General features: G+C 41.2%; 1 long non-coding RNA gene across 1 annotated transcript in view; it reads right to left on the bottom strand.

Moving 5' to 3' along the window:
* The window catches only part of LOC306923057, an 86,397-nt gene extending 76,683 nt beyond the window's left edge, over nt 1-9,714 (bottom strand). Inside the window, exon 1 of the long non-coding RNA XR_013789994.1 lies at nt 9,484-9,714. This is a non-coding gene — a long non-coding RNA (uncharacterized lncRNA). The remainder of the gene's footprint in view (nt 1-9,483) is intronic.
* Nucleotides 9,715-20,047: the final 10,333 nt, after the last annotated feature.

Genomic DNA, 20,047 nt, shown 5'->3' on the forward strand with positions numbered 1-20,047 from the left:
CGCACACAGAAGGGTGAGAGTGGTTACACATAACGGATGTTTGCATCCAGTGCTTTTATTGTATTATATACTGCGTACATTATACCCCTTGGAAAGACACCGAATACATCTATATATAACTACGGTATCTATTTTTAGGGGTCATAAAAAGGGCATCCATTTATGGGCCGGGGAAGACACTGAGAAACAGGCATACACATCCATTGTGAGCTTGTAAGAAAAGATTCTTCACTGACTCAGGTGCCGCAGTGGTAAAGTCCCTGCCCACCAGGTGTTCGGGGGAGGGAAGCCGGTTGCAGGTCCTCTGGGGGTGGCACCTGACAGCAGGGAGTGTTGGGGGAGTGTTTGTTATGCAACACAGGTCAAAGGCCTACTATACTTTTTTATATACAATTTATATAATGCAAGTAACTATCGTGGAGGTTTGAATGTCAAGTTGATAAAAAAAGAGGCCTGTATGGGGTCAAGGTCAGCGGCCCAACAAAGCGTACAGGAGGAGCATGCGTATTGCGTAGGTCGGTTCAAACTTATGCTCAACATTCATCATCACAACATCACACATACAAGCATCATCACACATACAAACCACTGCACTGATGACTCATGGCAGGGCAGACTGCTGCTCAGCCAGCCTTTTCTTGTTCTAGATGCTCTAATGACAACTCAAATATAGCTGTCAGGGTAGAAAATGAGACCATCTGCTATCATTAAAAGCATGGCAGACACGGAACACACTTTGCGGGTGGTTTCTCAACACCCAGTAGCTTTATGAGTGAACACAGAGATGCAATGACACAGATGACAGCGTGAGATGCCAAGTTTCGGTCGTGCCTTTTACGCCATCTTGCGACGTGTTGTGAGTGGCATGATGAGATCTGCTATTTTAACCCCTTTGTAATAATTTCTTCTCTTTTTTTGTAATATAAAAAGTAGGGATGCTAAGGTCATAAAAGGTAAATATCTATGCACACAGTAATGCTATCACATGATTTATTAGTCCCAGAAGAAACTATAGTACACCTCATCACTCACCAGATTGCAGGATGCGATCTATGAAATCCTCATACTAGGTCAATCAGTGAATGTCAATACGCAAATATGTCAATCAGGTAATGTGTCAATCAGTGAACGAGCCAATGGGACTTGAGATGGTGCCTTTGTCTAAATTCCACTGGCACATTAGTCACTGATTAACATTAATACCGGTATGCACCAGTATGTAGCCTATACTGTATGTATTGTGTAAGAACTGTACATTCTGCACAATTCAATCATTGTATTTGCAAGTTAGACTCTCTTAGAAAGTTAGAATTATTAATCACCCTATTTTAGACTTTGTTGTACAGTATGTTGCACACCAAAAATAGCTAGCCTATCTACAAACTCACAACCTGTCGTATCGCAAAACTTGTAGACAGGCTATTTTTGCTATGTTTTAATTTTTGGGACGCCAGGTTGATAGTGGTTAAACTCAAACAAAATATATGTGGAGCACCGTAAATTGAATACAGGTTGGATTGTGTTTACAGTCTTCTCCCGGACCTCGAGCCAACAGTCCCCAGGCTCTCTGTTGTGCCTCACAAAGGTGCGTTTGATTATACAACTGGCATGACGAAGGGCTGGCTGTGCCTTGGCAGCAAGGCTCCTTGGGGACGATTAATCCCAGCCGGTTCAGAGTCGGATGCCCAATTACTCTGTCAGGGCCCCCCGCTTTATTTTACAAACTCACAATTACAGGACAGGAGTGGTTGTATCCACGCTGCAGGGTGGGGCCAATCAGTGTGTGGCCAATAATACTACTCAATGGTTCTCGCTACTCATCTGCGTTGTAAGTGGGGAGAGTGGTGGGGACATTAAAAGCTGCTCAAAGTGTAATTGGAATGTCAAATCTTACAGAGAACATCAATGTTTACTTTAACATTGAGTGCCACCTGGTGGACAAAATGGGTAGCGATTGGGTGCCACGTGATGAGAAGCAGTCCACTATGACGCGAGTCCGGTTTTGGATTCCATCTTGGATGCTAAAGTAATTGCATCAATGCTAGCGAGCTAAAGTGGGGCCAATCCTTGCTCTAGAAAACGCCAATGGTCCAATCGTGATCACCGGATAATCAAAAAGGAACATCGAGGTCTGTTCAAAACCACGGAACAACGGCGTAGTTTCAGAGAAAAGAGGGTGAAAAGGTCGTGGCTAATACAGAAGCTAATGGAGTTGGTCGTGCAGAGGCAGTGCAGGCGAGGCCCTATAGCACCCAGAGCGATTCCAGAAATGAAACACAGCGAGGCTTTCTTAGTGCCTTAAGACGAGCCTACTCGCCATGAGCGCCTTGCGTAATTAATTTATAGGAGTATACCTGTGATTAGCAACAAATGTGTTTTAAAAGGAGCACCGCTGCAAAAGGCTTCATGTTTGCGGCATCCCTACAGTAACATACTGTATGCCCTGATACTAGCAGCCTCTACAATTTAGGCATATTTAGCAGATGTTCTTGGTGTCTCTGAAACTATTTGCATGACATGGCAGGATAGAGATTGTGAAGTTTGAACTACTATCAACCTGACATTACTATTTTGAGTGTTATTACAGGACTGAGACGTTTTCAAAAATGTCAAGACTTTTAAAATATTTTGTATAAATTAGGGCTTTAGTAAAGTACCACAGATGAAAAACAGTCCAAATTTCATTCTGACCCCTCCACGAAAAGGCCTTGTTGTCCTGAACCCGTATCTATCATTTAAACATTATGGATCAATAGTGTGGACTTAGACTGTTTTTCGTCTGTGGCATCAACTTAATTGATAAAGAGATCTTTCCCTGCGGATCACGACTTTTGTTTTCATTGTTTAATTCGCTGTTTGCCTGTTTTTGATCACTTTTAAGAGATACATGGTTTCCAGCGGACACAGTAGGATACGTCACACGTTTGGATCACGTGAACCGAAAAATAATCAGTCACACAGGGTTCTCAGGGCTTCTGGGAAATTGAGGCGCAATGCTAAGTCTATGAGGGACAATGCCCCAGTTCCCCTCTGTTGTTGTTGTTGTCGGGACTTTGGAATATTTTTGGTCGCTTATAATAAGCAGACATGGCAAAACTGCTGAGCAGGCACGGGGTCGGCTCTTGTGTCAAATCTTTTTGCACATAAGGTGGTCTGACACACGTCTAAGCACTATGCGCCGAGTCTTTTTAGGTCAAGGGGCATAATAGCAGATAGCGCAAAGCGCCCTTAATCAACATATGAACACTCCCCCAGGCGTAAAATATGCTGACGAGTCGTAAGCCTTACGTGTGTGCGCTCAGCGCGACTTGCATAATATGGATAACGCACAAGATCATGGCGTTATGACCTAATAAGGGCATACCGCCTGACACCCACAATAGGGCCTAATGTCACAATGTCTTAATGACTAATAGTGAAATAGTCTCAACATGTCACATGGTGACATGTTGTGAGCTTTAAGAGCTGGCATTTTTGATATTTCTGTAGGAGGGGGAAATGCAAAGTATATATTTTTGGAAATTTGGGAAACACTTTGAAAATGTACTCAAACAGGGTTAAATGTGGTTAAAGAAAAAAGAGGCAGGGCCACATGAACCATATGTGTCACATTGTAAACGGTCTACCATTCATACACTGCACAATTTACTGCATCTATTTTCAAGACTGACCTCACTAACGCTCAATAAACTGACACCATTTTATGAAGTGCTGAAAGCTGACTAAAGGAAATGATGATAATAATAGACTGATAGATGATAATTGAGTTTAGGAAGAAGCCTCCCTCTATTCTTCCTGCCGTTATTGATTGCAAGGCTGTTGAAGTGGTTCAGCAGGAATACAAACTGATTGATAATCTTTGAACCAAATACTGATGTTGTTCGCGCAAACTGTAAATGTCCATCATCGCATGTTGCATGTACAAGCCGGCGTTTTAGCGTTGACATGTACCACTATATGGAAAATGTTTGATTCAATCTGTGCTATATGCTGGTTTGAGTCACTACAGCCTGATTTATACTTTGTTGCAAAGTACAAAAAAAATAGCAGATCCACAAGCATCACAGTGTGACGCATTGTGAGATTGTAGATTTGCTATCTTCGGTGTGAGACACCTGCGCACAGCCAACTATAAATCAGCCATTACTGTACCTTGAAAAAGTGGAACAGATTAGAAAGAATTATTAGAATGTGCATTAAAATTGCAGGAGCAAATCTTGACATTTAAAAATCTTGAAATCTTAATGACATCTCCCAACTGTACAGTATGAAGACGCTATTCCATCTGGTCAGGATCACAGATAATATGCAAATATGCAGGACCAAGATTTTGTTAAACTAATTTTGTCCCTGCCGCTATCAGGCCTTTTTAAAATAAGACTGTGTGTAAATCTGTGCTTCTCGTGTGTATTGTTTGTGTTGACTGTTGAGGATGATGATTGTATTTACTGTTGGCTGTGCAACAAACTGTCCCTCTGGAATAATAAAAAAACCTTTACAATGACCGTGACCTTGAATGGCCGATGCATTCAGATTTGAGTCATCTGCTTTCCTGATTAAACAACCCCTGCGCACGCACGCACGCACGCACGCACGCACGCACGCACGCACGCACGCACGCACGCACAAGACCTACGCTGTTGATTGTCTAATAAAGTGCTGATTTGGAGGAAGCAGAAAAATGACAACTTCCAGGGAACACTGGAAGCCCTGCTTCTGGCTAGACACTTTCTGACTTAGGTCATGACCAGGCTTCTATTTGCAGATGAGTAAGACTGGGTCTGAGGCTATCAGCAATATTCCCCAGACTGACAATATGGAAGTCTGAAAAGGGCACAAGGACAAAAAAATATCAAATCAAATTGATTGACAAAAAGTTCAGAGGTACAGTCAATACAATAATGCTAAAAGGATAACACAAAAAGCCCTGAGGGCTTGTTTCCATCGTGTTCCTTTATTCAATTCATCAAGACATATAAAGACATACAATACAATATACTGTACAATAGTACAATACTATACTATCTTAAGAGTTCAGATGATAACAAGGCCCACTTCCCGACATTGTCTACCTACAAAGACAAAGGCAATTGGAACGGGCTATAGTCATATCCGCTGTCAGGGGGCAGGAAGCCCTCCCCCATTTAAGTCAACAAGTCTGACACAACAATCCCACTACAAGCTGCATGAGGCCAAAAAAAGAATTCACTGTATGACCCATCCCTGTGTGAAAGCAGACTAAGTGGTAGCAGACTCATATCTGTGGAATCTGAAGAACTTCGGAAAGGTCATGTCCCACTGTGACTGTGAGCTTGTAGACTGGCTATTTGTTGTACAAAAAAGTATATTTCAGTTCAGTATATTTACAGTAAGTGATATATGCACAAGTTTTTGTCATTAAAAACATAGATCAGAAATTGCTTCAAAACATGCATGACCCAGTCCAATAGTGTATCATAACTCAATGGCACTTTTGATTTTCTTTGAGTCAATAGTATACAGAATACACTGTAAATACTTTTCAAACAATACGGTATCAAAGCATGCAGATACGGTACACTGTACAGTATCTCACGGATAAACAAATACTGTACATATTGCAAGACTGACTCCCACATACAATTATAGCTCCCCTCGTTCCCACAGTTCACAATGACATTTAAGCGTGAACACGTGTTTATAGGAAAAGAGACTTTCCTAAAATTGTCCCCACAAGCTTGCAGCCAGGATCCCTGCTCTGAAATAGACTGCAAGGAGCACTGTAAACAACTGCATGTGGTCAAATAGCGGTGTCAAAATATAGGCACAGAATGTGCTGCTGGCAGTGTATGTATATTTGTATATCTGACTAGAGGCAAGGGAATACTGCACGTACAGTATGCATCTGAGGCGTTTCATGCCTGCAAACAGCCCAAAGTAAAGGGCACATAAAAAGGGGTGGACTTTGACTTTAACTGTCAGTTTAAGCCTGCAAATGAGTGCTCTAGTTAATTGCCCTCTGCCTGGAAAAGAGTTTAGGGACAAGATGCAAAGAGAAGCCACTCAGAGGCGGGTAGGCCACCCGCATGGACAGAAGCTGCGAGACGCAGATATCTCAAATCTCAGTCAGTCTACGTTAGACACAGAACCAGCACAAGCCCTTCCTGTTGCTGATTGGCCCTGAGGGCTGTGGCTAGACGCACGCACGCGAACATGCGCACGCGAACACTCACGCGAACACACACACGCACACACACACACACACACACACACACACACACACACACACACACACACACACACACACACACACACACACACACACACACACACACACACACACACACACACACACACACACACACACGCACACACACACACACACACGAGAGAGAGAGAAAATGTTGATGTAGCAGCACAGCTCGTCCATTGTGTGGGGTCTGATGGAACGAGATCTGCCCAGTACCGTCCAGCCCCTTGTCTCAGAGAATGGGAACCTTCATGAACGAGCTGACCGTCGTGATGATGACCAAGCTGGACAGAGAAAGCACAGAGGGAGGCAAGAAAACACAGACAGGGCTCTCACACTACCGTTATTCATGCTAATGACTGGACACAATTGTCTAGTGGCTTGCCCCTAAAGACAGTGACTAGTGTCCAGCCACAGTTTTAAGATTGCTAATTATTACAAACGCAGCCACCGAGAAAGTTAATTGTGGGAAAGTCGGTCTTTGATCACAAAATCAGGAGTGCTAATTCAACTCGCGGGACACTCTCTGAGTTAAAGGACACTCTGGAGTTTGCAGTGTTGTGTTGGCTTCAGTGTGCAAAACGAGGCAGCTGCAAACAATGGAAAGCAGATGACAGCTCTTCTGTGTTTCTCTGCGTCAAGTTCACTGGTGGGTGTGTCCCGTAGATTTTGACGGGGGGATTAATGCAATGGTTCTCGATGTAATGTTTGTCACTTTTTCCATGTCGTGTAAGTAGTGTTGCAGATTAGTAGATTTTAACCACTTAAACCCTGACATCCATATTTTGGACTGGTTATACTTGCCCTTTATGCCGGCTGGCATGTAGGGCAGCAACAAAGGATTTGAGCTGGTTATAAAAGGCCAATAATGGGCTCAGTGGTCCAGGCACCGCCACCTTGACTGGTAATCCAGTCTGGCAGTGTGCCGCGGGTTCGACTCCCGATCCCGATGGCCTTTACTGCATGTCTTTCCCCCCATCTCTCTCCACATTTCCTGTCAGCCTACTGTCTGTCCTTCCATAAAAGAAAATATATATATATAAAAGGCCAATAATGTTTTGCAATTTGTGATGAGTAAAAGACGATTGGGTCAAGAAAATCTCTCTCTCTTTATCTCTACTCTTACACACACAGACAGACACACATACAGTATACAGCCATCTACCGCCCACAGAAAAATGCAAGCAGAAAAGGTTCATATTTTGGGGCAAATCGGGTTCAAAGGAGCAATGACCCTAAACAGGGTGATTGAGAGAGGTTGGAATGCGAGGTCAGACCCTCACTGTTAGACCCTCACTCAGAAATGCCCCCCCTCCCCCCAACATGCACCAGAATATTAATACAGGAGCCTCCATGTCATGTAGAAATCTACAGCCACACTTAAATCTCTTTAAGTATTATGGCCACATTTGGCTTGTGTCTTGGGAATCGGGAGTGAACAATTGCTGCATTTCTTTCATAACGTCCCCCCTGTGAATTCACCACCTCCCCCGTGGGAGTGTGAAATATCCATTTTTCTTTCCACAGCATGTGATATCAAGGAAAGGAGATTGTTTGTTCAGGGGACTGGTGGGAAACATTTTTTTAAACAAAGCATAACTAAACCAGTCAATGCAGCACAATAAAAAAAGCTGGGCAATATTTACTCAATAGTTCACTCTGTGGCTTGGAGCAATAAAGTACCAACATCATGATGAGTGTCATAACTTTTACAAAAGACAACTCACCCTGAACAGTAGCTACAGACCGGACCCCCCGGCTCCACCCAGAGGGGGTCGGCAAAGCGGCAGAGGACAAGTGAGGTTTCCACAGGCTTCAAATCATGCACACTGCACAGCACACACAGCCAACAACACGCATCAGCAGCACATGTGGCAAACACATCACAGCAATGAGACGAGATGCACCACAAGTCACTGCTTGGCTTTATAGAGGCCGTAAAACAAGACCATTCCAATGGAAACTGAAATCACACCAGGGCACCAAGAAATTAAGATGTTCACAGGGTCTCGGTTTATGAATGGAAAAACACCAACAATCTTTTTTTAGAGATCGGGTTGGAAGATATCATATATGTCTGTCGAGTCTCAGACGGTACTGAGTCACAGTGACTTAACACACCCATCCTCCCATGAGGGTTAGCAGGAGACAACTGTTGCTCAAAGTATGCATCCTCCATACAACGTCTCATTCAGCTGTTCTTAGTCAAGTGTTCAGATGATGTTGGTGATTCCTGACATTCCTGAGGCTCTCCGTGATGAGAACCTCCTGAACTCTCAAACATCCCACATGGCCATAGCTGTTATGTTTGTTTGTCGCATTCTTTTTCACCTGCACAGCAAGCCAGGTTAGGATGGATGCCTATACAGTCAGATTACTAATAATACAAGCCAATAATAGTGAAAGACTGAAAGTGAATCAGTTTGCTATGCACAAGTGACCATGGGGAGATAATTAGAAACACATTCAACTTTAACATTATTTGTTGTTTGGTCAAGTGCAGTGTAAATTAAGTAAGTACATTTACTCAAGTACTGTACGTACTTATGTGCATTTTTTGTTTGTACCTTTGTGGAGTATATCAATACTTTTACTTCTGCTCCACTTCATTTCTGAGGAAAATATATTGTACTTTTTACTACAGTATGTATATTGAAAATAGCTGATGTACAAGCTCACAACGCCCTGCGATGATCAGCTATTTTTCAACAGATTTGTAGGAAATACACTTTTGGTTTTTACTTTTGGTACTTTAAGTATATTTTAATGCCAATACTTTTGTACTTTTACTATACATGCTGAATACCAGACTTGTACATGCAACAGACGAGTATTTCTACATTATGGTATTGATACTTTTACTCAAGTAACAAATGTTTTTGTAACTGTCGTGTTCAATGTCTGTGCCTGTATGGTGTGGGCTGTGACGCGTGAGTGCTGTCATGATGCTGAATGCATGCAGTCAAAAGGTAAAGCACACACACAGGTGACAGTGTAATTTATTTTCAAGTCATGTCATTTCGTCAAGACAGAGCGGTGTCGCTCGCCAAAAATATCTAAGATATGTTGCGTTGCACTTGCGACGCGTTGTTGTTGTTGTTTATCTTGTAGACATTTGGTCTTTTCGGCAAACGAAGCCCAGAGGGAATCCCTCTTTATTATTTATTATCATTAAAGAAACGTTTACTGCTGGGCTACATCCCCGAAGACCAGAATTAAACGTTGCTTTTAAAGGAATTAAACGTTGCTCTTACCTGGTAAAGTGACTTTATCGGCGGCTGTAACCTGTCAGACTTGGGGCGACTTTTAATCACTGCCACGGAACTTTTACACTGCAAACCTCAGACTCTGTCAAATTAAAGCTTCCAACCGCCTCTATAGTCTCCGAAGTTGTTTACAATTCATTAGCTTTTCCTCCGGAAAAGATTGGGTAGCCTATTAAGAAACATAGAACATTACGGTAAATATTACGATCCTGCGTCAATGTGATGAAGTGAAGTGTAGCACTAGCAGGACAATAAGCTGCCTGAGGAAGTGCTGAATGAAGTTGGTAAAATAAGGAGTTGGTGACTCCTACAGGCGTGTCAGGACCCCAGCTTCATTTGAATATTTTAGGGTTCAGGGCTATGTTCAGGGTTGGTAAATCAATTAACATATCGTTCAAAATGCACTACATTTTGATGCAGTCATTTATTTGCAGCACAAAGAAAAGAAAAGAAAGAAAGAAAGAAAGAAAGAAAGAAAGAAAGAAAGAAAGAAAGAAAGAATTTAACTACTTTGGGAACTTAATTGATTTCCCAGTCAGTCATTAGTGGTATATGGCTCTCAATGGGTGTCCCAGGACCCCAGGTCCTGGGGTCCTGGGACACCCAGGTGGGGGTGTTCCAGGGGCTAAACCATTGAGAATTATAGTGGGGGTTAAGTGGGGGTTCATGGCCTAAAACCTTTCAGGCCGTCACATAATTGTGAAAATAGCCGATCTGCAATGTGAGGCACTGTAAGCTTGGTAAATCTTATTTGATAGCTATTGTATTTTTATTTTTATTTTAGATGCATTAAAACGATCTTAAAAGGTAGATACCATGTATACTTATACTGTCTGTTGGTATTTATATTTGAGGACCCCCCGTTTGGGAACTACTGAAAGCATATAAAAGTGGGATGCTTTGAATTTAAAAGGCTGAGAACAACTGAAATGTTAACTACTGCCAATGTTGAGCCCGGGGATCCTGAGTGGTCCATGGAGAAGGGTTCTAGGGGTTCCCCAGCTAAATGAGTGATAGTTAGAGGAACCAAATGGACCCTCAGTAAGTCAGAGTTAAATTTGCACTGAGGATTGTGGATCTGGATCCCAGAGAACACATTGTATCAAGTGGAGGTCCGTGGCCAAGAGCATATCAAACAGGGTGTCCTTGAAATTAAAAAGGTTGAGCATTGATGCTACAGTACAGCACAATGTGTGCGGTTAGGTGGTGGTATTTCACATTTTGCCTATGATAATGTCACTGACTGATTTCCCTTTGCTAATTGCTTAACGAGCTCAGCGACCAGGGACTATTATCTCAGCCTGCCCATATGGTGTTTGCATTCTCAAATCGCATACATGCCTGATATTATATAAGCCATTAGGTTTCCCCCTTTCTATGTGTGTAATTAGCAAATTACAGAGAGCAGGGAATAAAAAAAATGAAATTAAAGGCACTTTCATACAGATTCCTGTGTACATAATACTGCCACTGGCCAGAGGCATGATGAGATGGGGCACACAAACACAATGCTGAGCCTCATGGTACAGTATTATGGTAATGATATAATTAAGGTTTCATGGCTATTTGCTAATTCTCTAAATGTTGATGATTTGCCCCAAGCAAATTGAGGAACTTGAGGAACCTTTCCCCAACACATTATTGTATTGTAGGCTCTGTGATGTGCCCAGTCAGCAGTGGTGGAACTAGAAGTACTCACATTTTGTTATACTTAAGTAAAAGTACCAATACCACAATGTAGAAATACTCTGTTACAAATAAAGGTCCTGACGTCCTGTATTAAAAATGTACAAAAGTATTGACATCAAAATATACTTAAAGTACCAATACAAAAAATTAAAAAAAGTAAATGTAATTTTTTAATATCCACCAATGCTGTGATGTGCCGAGTCATCATTTCCATTAGATCAAAGCACTGTTAACTCACACATACTTATAGCTTGTTCCCACTTTGTATCTTGTAATCATTATGCTCACATTTCCCTTTAACTTCATTACTCTCTTGGTGTTTATTGAAAGGGGAATGCCTTTTTTCCGTTACCTCTAGTGTCATTATAATCAGCAACAAGTGGCAAGAACAGAAATAAATGGTGTCGTTTGATTTTGTTTATAGCTTGTGAGTATCTTTCAGTGCCACCTCCTCCACCAGAGGTGTATTTCAATATAAATCATCTCCTGTTTAAGTACTCACATGTTTTACTTGAGTAAAAGTATCAATACATACCCTGATACAAGTAGAAGTCCAGTATTAAAAATGTACTCGAGTAAAAGAACAAAATTAATATACCAAAAAAATATATATAAGTACTCAAAATAGCCAAAGTTAAGATTGCAGTGGTAATGTGTGTTTTGTAATAATAATCAAAATCTACAAAGAAACTATAATAACTAAAGTTTTCAAATAATTGTAGTGGAGTAAAAAGTACAATTTTGTCCCTTGAGATGTAGTGGGTATATAGAAGTAAAAAGTGAAAACTGTAAATACTCAAGTAAAGTAAGAGTACCTCAAAATTGTACTTACAGTATATGCTTGAGTACATTGTATTTAGTTACTTCCCATCACTGGTTAAGGGTGACCCTGAGAAAGGATGACTCAACTTCTTGCTGATATGATGAGAGAAGCTGAGTCATCAGTCAGTTTGACAGTCTGCGGAGTCTCCTGCTGTCATGATTACGAAGCCATTAAACAATGTGTAATTGAGGCAAATTAAAAAGACATAATCATTAAACAGCATGCTGGTCCACTGATGGACGGACTCAGTCGACTGGTTTTTTACCTCTCATTTCATTATGTGTAATGACACTAAACTTAAAACCTCTTCATCTGAGCCTCGGCAGCGTTTGTTTCAGTTTTCTGGAGCCTGAAGGGATCCAGCCCGTCAGGTGGCCATGTTTAGGGGTGCCACAGTTAATTCAACTACTGATGAGTTGTAATTGTCGGTAGAATATTCGCTAAAGAAAATAATCGATAACTGCAGCCTGACTGACTGACACACTAAATCTGTTAACTGATGTCACCCTTCAACATATAAAACATGTCACATCTGCAGATAGAAGCACATGAAACAGATAATTACAATAGCTACATAATTTATAATAGTTCTAATCAGCATTTACAGTACCCCATGGCCATGAACCCTAGGGTCCTTTTTCTGGGGGGGAACATTCAGCGAAAATAGTAGCTTACAACACATTTCAAAACGCAAAGCATTGTGAGCTTGTAGATTTGGTGTAGAGGGAAATAAGAGACTAGTATATATAGAGCCCTATAGGGGCCCAGGTCAATAAAGTGGTTAACCATCCTACTAGCACACTTTAACAACAAATACTATAGACCAGTACAGAAACATTGCAGATGAACATTTCATAGCCAGGAATGAATTCACATAATAGAAACTCCCACTGACTTATTTTTAATCATCCTTCTTTCTTTCTTTCTTTCTTTCTCTTTCTTTCTTTCTTTCTTTCTTTCTTTCTTTTTTTCTTTCTTTCTTTATTTTTTGGGAAGAGTGTTGTTATGAAACTACTACATTTTGTCCTGTGTCCTCTTCTATCTCCTCTGCTAATAAAACATCCGCTGCCATACAGTCTTGGCTCCGTAGGTCTACTGAAAATAAAAAAATAAAAAATGTCTCTTTGATTCTGTTCCAGTCTCGAGCATGCAGCCATTCAGTGAATAATTTCTTAAATTCATAGTAATACTGTTCTATTTGCATCTTTGCATCCTGCATTTCAGGAACTAAGAATGTGTGCGACTAGCAAAGATTCCCACACAGGGCTGGTCAGGCTTCCCTCGGACTCAGGAATGAAAATCCCCCAATCTATTCTAGACACATACCAAAGAGTTATTTCCAAGTGAGGGAGGATGCTGTATGAGAACAGTGTGCAGTGTCGCCATCTCTCTCTTGCCGAGATCAATAGCAATAGCAATAGCTCGTCTCCCAGGCCACATATGTTTTTTTTTTGTTTTTTTTTACCAGTTTCAACATGGCATTGTTGAAACCGGGTTGTTATATTGTAGGAAAATGTAAAAAAAAAAGAAGAAGAAAAAAGAAACTAACAGGGCCACATGTGGCCCCAAGGGCCCCCGCCAGGCTCTGCAAGTGGTCCCTATGGGTGCCACAAGAGATTTGAGGCACTTGTCCTTTGGACAAGTACATTTCCCATTCACTTGTCCGGGCACAAAAGCACACACAAATACATTTTAAATTAACTAACTGTAAGTTGGTTTTGGTGAATACATGTTTGAATATTAGTTGAATATTCTCAGTTTACAAGTTAATAGCCCTAGAACGTCTGTAATCTAATATACATTTCATGTATTCCAAATACACAGCCATAGATCGTTTCTATCCACACACGGTTAGCAGACTGACCTCGTCTGCATTTAAACTTGTATCACTGCGTGTGCACTCACCCAATAATTAATTCCTAAAGCTTGGAGTCGTTTTGGGGACTAGTTTCATATTAATTTGAAAGTTCTGGCAGAAAACGTATGTTTAGTAAAATACGGACGACATTCTCTCCGGCGAGGGGCCCGGAATGAGTGCAGGACTGAACATATCAAAATTTCCTTTAGGAAGCAAAAATATATGGGCCACATAAAAATAGGTGGTGTGATCGATTACCACCTGTCAATTGTGTGCCCCATACGTTTGTGCTTCACAAACATCAACTGTTCCCCAAAGGAAGTTTTCATAATATAATATAAAGCAGAGACGGTATCGGCGTAGTGTTGGACCGGACCGGAACATCCGTCAAATGTATTTCCCCCGGATACGATATTTTTTCGACCAATCACAACGTCATTTCCTTGAGCGGTACTTCTGCACAAATCCCGCAACTATAAATGATACCGTCTACAGCGTAGGTCTTTCCCAGCGTGGCGTGAAAGCCAAGCAGAGAGAACATAGACCAGCTGTGCTTACACAGCAGCTGGTAAAAAAATGGCAATAACTCTCTGACGATGTGTGTTTGACGCAATATAGGCCTGAAAATCTAGCTAGGCCTACAAAAATAGCACAATATTGCAAAACATGAACAAATCGAATTATAGAAAAAGGCAAACATTTTTTAATTTGTCTTTAAATTAAACCTTTTATTTCACAAATGTAGCAAAAACAGCAGATCTACAAGATCACAACGTGCTGCATCACGACGAGTTGTGAGTTTGTAGCTCAGACATCGCCATGCATCCTTCTTAAGACATGGTAGCCTATAAGGCTTAAGTGGTTAAAAAACGTACAAAAGCTATGTGCCATTTATCTCTGATCTGTCCATCCTGATACACAAGTGACCATTAGCAGCCATAAGCATCACAGCAGTGGTCATAATAACACTGTAATGTGGCTGAGCAGCAGTGATTTATTCAGCATGGGAGCAGTGCATGCTGGGTTAATGACTTAACCCATTCTGTGCGGGAACCCCTTTTGGCGTTTTAAGCATTATGTTATACTTTAGCTATTGAAAAATAGAAGATCTACAAGCTCATACGAGCTTGTAGGTCTGCTATTTTTGAAAAATCGTGAAAATGTGGCACAAATCTTTGGATATATTCTTTCAGAGCGAACGTTTTTAACTCAAATCTTTGCTTCTGGGGGGTCCCTGGAACAACCTATTTTCAGATGGGGGTCGGCCAAATACAGATCATTCTTGGGGTCATTGACATGAAAAGGGTTGAGCACCACTGATATAGAAACAGAGGTTTTCCTGAAAACTGCCATGATTTAGAAGACGTTTTGTAGAATCAGTTTTCAGGTCTAAATTACTTAATAGCTGCTGTGGGGCAAACCTGGTGGCCTGGTGGCCAGACCTGCACTAATTATCTGCACAGCCGCTGCAATCACTGCAGCTTATAGGATGAATTCATCCAAACCCATGCAAAGCTGTATGTGTCCAGCACGTTGACGAGGTGGTGGCTTCAAACTTTTTAAAATTATTATTCTGTTCACCTTGTTGGCTGGGATAATCCTTCATGAGAGCGATTCCCAATATGTGGGACTTAGCTGCACTATGTATAACTTTCATCTTCTACCCTGAAATATTTACCTTTGAGCTACTGTAATAGAGCCTGCCTGCTTGCTCAGGGGATATATTGAATCTCGTACAGAAAGAAGGTAGGATGTCCGCACAGGCGCACACCGTTCTTAAGCTCCCAGTAGTTTTTTATTAGAAGGATTCAATGTTTCGACCCCTTCGGGTCTTCATCAGGAATTTATTGAATATATTGAATCTCGACCTTCAGATCAACATTTCTGTCAGATCCTGCATCCTACAATCTACTGTAAATGTCTCAATAGAAGAGCAGTGAGCCAAAATACAACCACCCCAATTGTATATAAGTTATATTAACATATCTACCATACAGATTGAACAGAATTACATTTTCTTAATTTAAAATATATAGTGCTGCTTTAATATTTAAATAATTGTATGTAAAAACATGTCATAGCATTTTCTTTCTTTAGAGCCTTGAAAAACTATTTTTGATTAATTTGATTGATTGGATGTAAAAATCAAAGTAGCCTAGCTCAAAAGTGCACTTAAAGGACAACTTTGTTTTTTGTTTTTCAACCAAGGTTCATGTTTTAGGTTGTTATTAGAGAAAGTAAAAGATGGGAGTTCTTTTTTTATTTTTCATTTGCTGCTTTCTTTCATTTGAACAATTTTAGCTGTATATTTGACAGGGGTGGCGCGGGGGCATTCAAATTAAATAGCCGTCTTCACAAATGTGATAAGGTCATCATATTTGGCTATGGTGGCTATGGCTGAATTTAGCCCAAGGAGTGTTTTTCGTGCAAAACGAATGCTTGCAATTGATTCAGAATCATGAATAACTCCTAGTTTGACATGTCACATGCTACTTAAAGCATAATTCAAATTTGAAATGTTTGCCTTATAGGTTTTCAATGGTACCCTAATGTTCAACCCCTGAATTTACAACGATCCACAATTTATATAATAATCATATAATGTTATTTGGATGACCCTAAGGATCATAAAAAACATTAAACGATTACTATTGCAATTTCGTTTGGGTCAAATCTTAGATTGACTGGCCTGTGATGGTTCAAAGTTCACACTGAACTGACATACAGGCTGTCAACAAAAGATGTCTCTGGTAATTATTTTCTCATGATGTCAGAATGCAAACATTTAGCAGTAGGCCTCAACAACAATGGATCACCGCCAAGCAAATGTCTTGTTTAATTAAGTCATGGCTTACTGTAGTGTATGATATCAATCAGCAGGAAGCTAAATGGAAATGGAAAGGTTCCAGTTTTGCTACAAAAAGTGTTTGTTTACTCAAACCAAAGACTTCATTTTATGTTTTTTGAGCACATTCCAGCAGAGGGAAAGATCTATAAATATTAGATTAGCTTTCTGAAGTCATGTGAGAATATTGCTGTATCATCAGTGTTGTGAAAGTTCACACGTCGCCTAGAGGTAGATCAGTTCAGAGAGGTAGCTCAAGTTCAGTTCACACAGATTAATATCACAACTACCAGTAGTTAGTTATACATAGTTCATCGTTTCATCAATTTTAAGTCCCCACAAAAGTGTAACTATAAGTGACATTCACTGTGCTTTCAGTTTTTCAATGAGCCGCTATAGGCTACAGGTCCATGTGCGAAGCTATACGGATTTCACACATTTCCACAGAACCAGTGTCCATGATGTTTCTGTTATACGCATGCACCATGAACCTTTTTTGTTCATAAAAGATGTCTGCGCAGACATGAGCTGGTGACAAAATTCACCCCATGTGACGGTAGAGTACACTCGCGGGCGGCGCATATATGTGATGAGTCTATGTCTACAACTTGGTATTAACACAGTGAGTGTGACTGAACAGCCAAAGAGTGTCACCATCAGTGAATAACAAACTAATGCATTCACAGACGCCCATGCTTGCAGTCGCAGATGCCATTCTATGACAAAAATCAAATGGTGGATCCAAATGGGAACGGCTCTGTGGCCAGCCTGTAACGTCAGTCAGTCATCGATGTTGGCAGTCTGAGTTGACTGATCGGACCGTCCAGCAGTTATGTGATTTAGCACCCGACACAGAGACTCTCTTATAGATGGCTAGCAGTTTGTGAGATTAGCTCAATACACAATATACAGATATAGACAGCTAGACCCCTGCAGAGTCACGCCGTAAAAATGTCAAAACTGTTAAAACTTCATGCCTTAGTTAGTTATACATCTCACAACAATATTGAGTTCTTTCTTTCTGAAAGAATAAGGGTTTGCCTTCTGATTGTCAATATGTCAAAATGTTCCCCGTTCTGGGAGAGTGCCGGGGTCCATGGGGTATTGGGGTTTTGGGGCTTTTACTCCGGAGTTGAGCTTTGGCACTAACTGTTGATTACGGGGTGGAAAGGGCTTTGGTTTTTACAGCTTTAAATCTCAACAGGGGCCTCTCTGAAGGCAGCTCATATATTGCATCCTAAATAGCTTCGCTCATATTAGATTACATGCAGCTTAAGCTACCTCCATTTCCCTGGTTTTAACATCTAATGTACTGTACGTGGTGGTTATGAACAATGTGGCTCTATGCTTGCGGGAAGTCAATTTTACGGCTATGTATTATGACAATGTCCATCATATTTAGTCACATATGAACCGAACCCTAGCTGATAGAGTGAAAATTGAAGACCTTAACAGGCTTCTGGGCTGCACAAACTGTGGGGGTGACATTCAGCTGTCATACAGCTTATAAAATGGGTCCATTTGGTTACATTTGACACGCAGCAACGGTCGTTGGGATCGGGATTTCAAAACGTTGATGCACTGTCTGGCTGCATTAGAGCCTATAAATGATGTTGTATGCACCGGGGCCACTAGGCCAGCGGGCGCCCCCTTCCCCTCTCTTTTTAATAGGTGGATTGTGTGAACATGTGGTTAGCACCTTCCGTTGTTGCACAAACTGGTCTATTGAACTGCACCTTAAGAACACTGCTCTGCTACTTTCACCTGCTAAAAAGACACCTGCATATGATGCTAATGTTCTAAACAACAGTAGGCTATACGGCCTGCCACAACACACGCATGTATATCTGATTATGATTTGACCTGATTGTGTCCTGTGTTCTTTACTTTTCTATCTCCTGCTCTACCCCAGGGGTTCTCAACGCTTTTGGCTGGGGACCCCCGGAAATGCTTTGGCCATGTCTCTGCCTTTAATTTACACCCGTGATGTGACCGCAATGTCCATAAAGATTCTGAGGTGTGCATGCACATTAAGCACAATATACTAGTTGTCACATGGCAAATAGATAAAATACCCAATGTACAATGTAGATCTACATTGTAATGTAGATCTGTTAATATTACTATTGTTTTCGAAAGATTGGATTTACAGTGGACAGTTCAAACAGACAATCTGTTTGGATGTGATGAGCCCCAAACACAAATGTCCCATTTCACAAGTTCAAAATGTATAAAAATCACAGACGATTACATCATCATCAAGCATAGGCTACTTTAGGTTTATTATAGATCTGTGGTACAGTATCTGTGGTATTATTTATGACCTCATGGACCATTTGGATTGTGTCTCAAACCAGCCCAGTCTCTTCAATCTCAGTGGTGGAAATTAACTAATTACATTTACTATTGTAGGCCTAGACTAAGTGCAATTCTGAGGTATAATGCCTTTACTGCGTATTTCCTATTTTCACTATTGTACTTCGTGTCGCATTTGTAGATCGCCTCTGTTCAAGTCTGCAAACAAACTAGTAACTAAAGTTTTCAAATAATTGTAGTGGAGTAAAAAGTACAATATTTGCCTCTGAGATGTAGTGGAGTAGAAGTAAAAGCACATAAAACATACTTACATAGTACTTGAGTAAATGTACTTAGTTACTTTGTTTGTACCACTGCTGTTTGGATGTGAAGAGGCAGAGCCCCTCACCCAGCAGGGATCAGGGCCCCAGGTTGGGAAACACTACACCTCAACCACTCAAAAGAACTGTTGAAGAACTTCTGAGGCACCAGCATTTTGTGACAAATCAATAGAACGCACGCATACTGTACCACTGAAAACCACACTGAACACAGAATCGCCTGAAGGCAACCCAATAACCTCCGAGTCCAGTTCTAGCAGACGTCCTCCTCTGACTGCCAACTCGACGAGCTTTGTAGCAATACTAATAATAGGCAGTGCTCTGCCTCCATGAGACCATGCGAGAGGTCAAGAGCCTGAATCCACAGTCTGACAAACTGCTGATAAATCCTAATTGGCTACAGCTGGCCCAATGCCGTCGGCCCCTTCCCTCTGCATGCGTCCACCTCCTTCTCTGAGCATTTGTTTCTCATCATCGCCCCTCTCCTCGCAGAGCAGAGCAGGCCTGCTTTGACCCCGCGCTGGTATGCAAACCCTTGTGGACAAATCAAAAGTAGAGGGAAGAAGAATGACTTGGGGGAATATAAAAGGGGTGAAATGGGTTCTATAGTATGCCATAACAACATATACAGTGTGAAGAAGAACAGTAGAACTGATTAAAAGCCTTTCGACGTTGACAAGGACCCAAAGGAGCAGCAGAGG

This window comes from Electrona antarctica, assembly GCF_951216825.1.
Source record: "Electrona antarctica genome assembly, chromosome: 5".
Taxonomy (NCBI): Eukaryota; Metazoa; Chordata; class Actinopteri; order Myctophiformes; family Myctophidae; genus Electrona; species Electrona antarctica.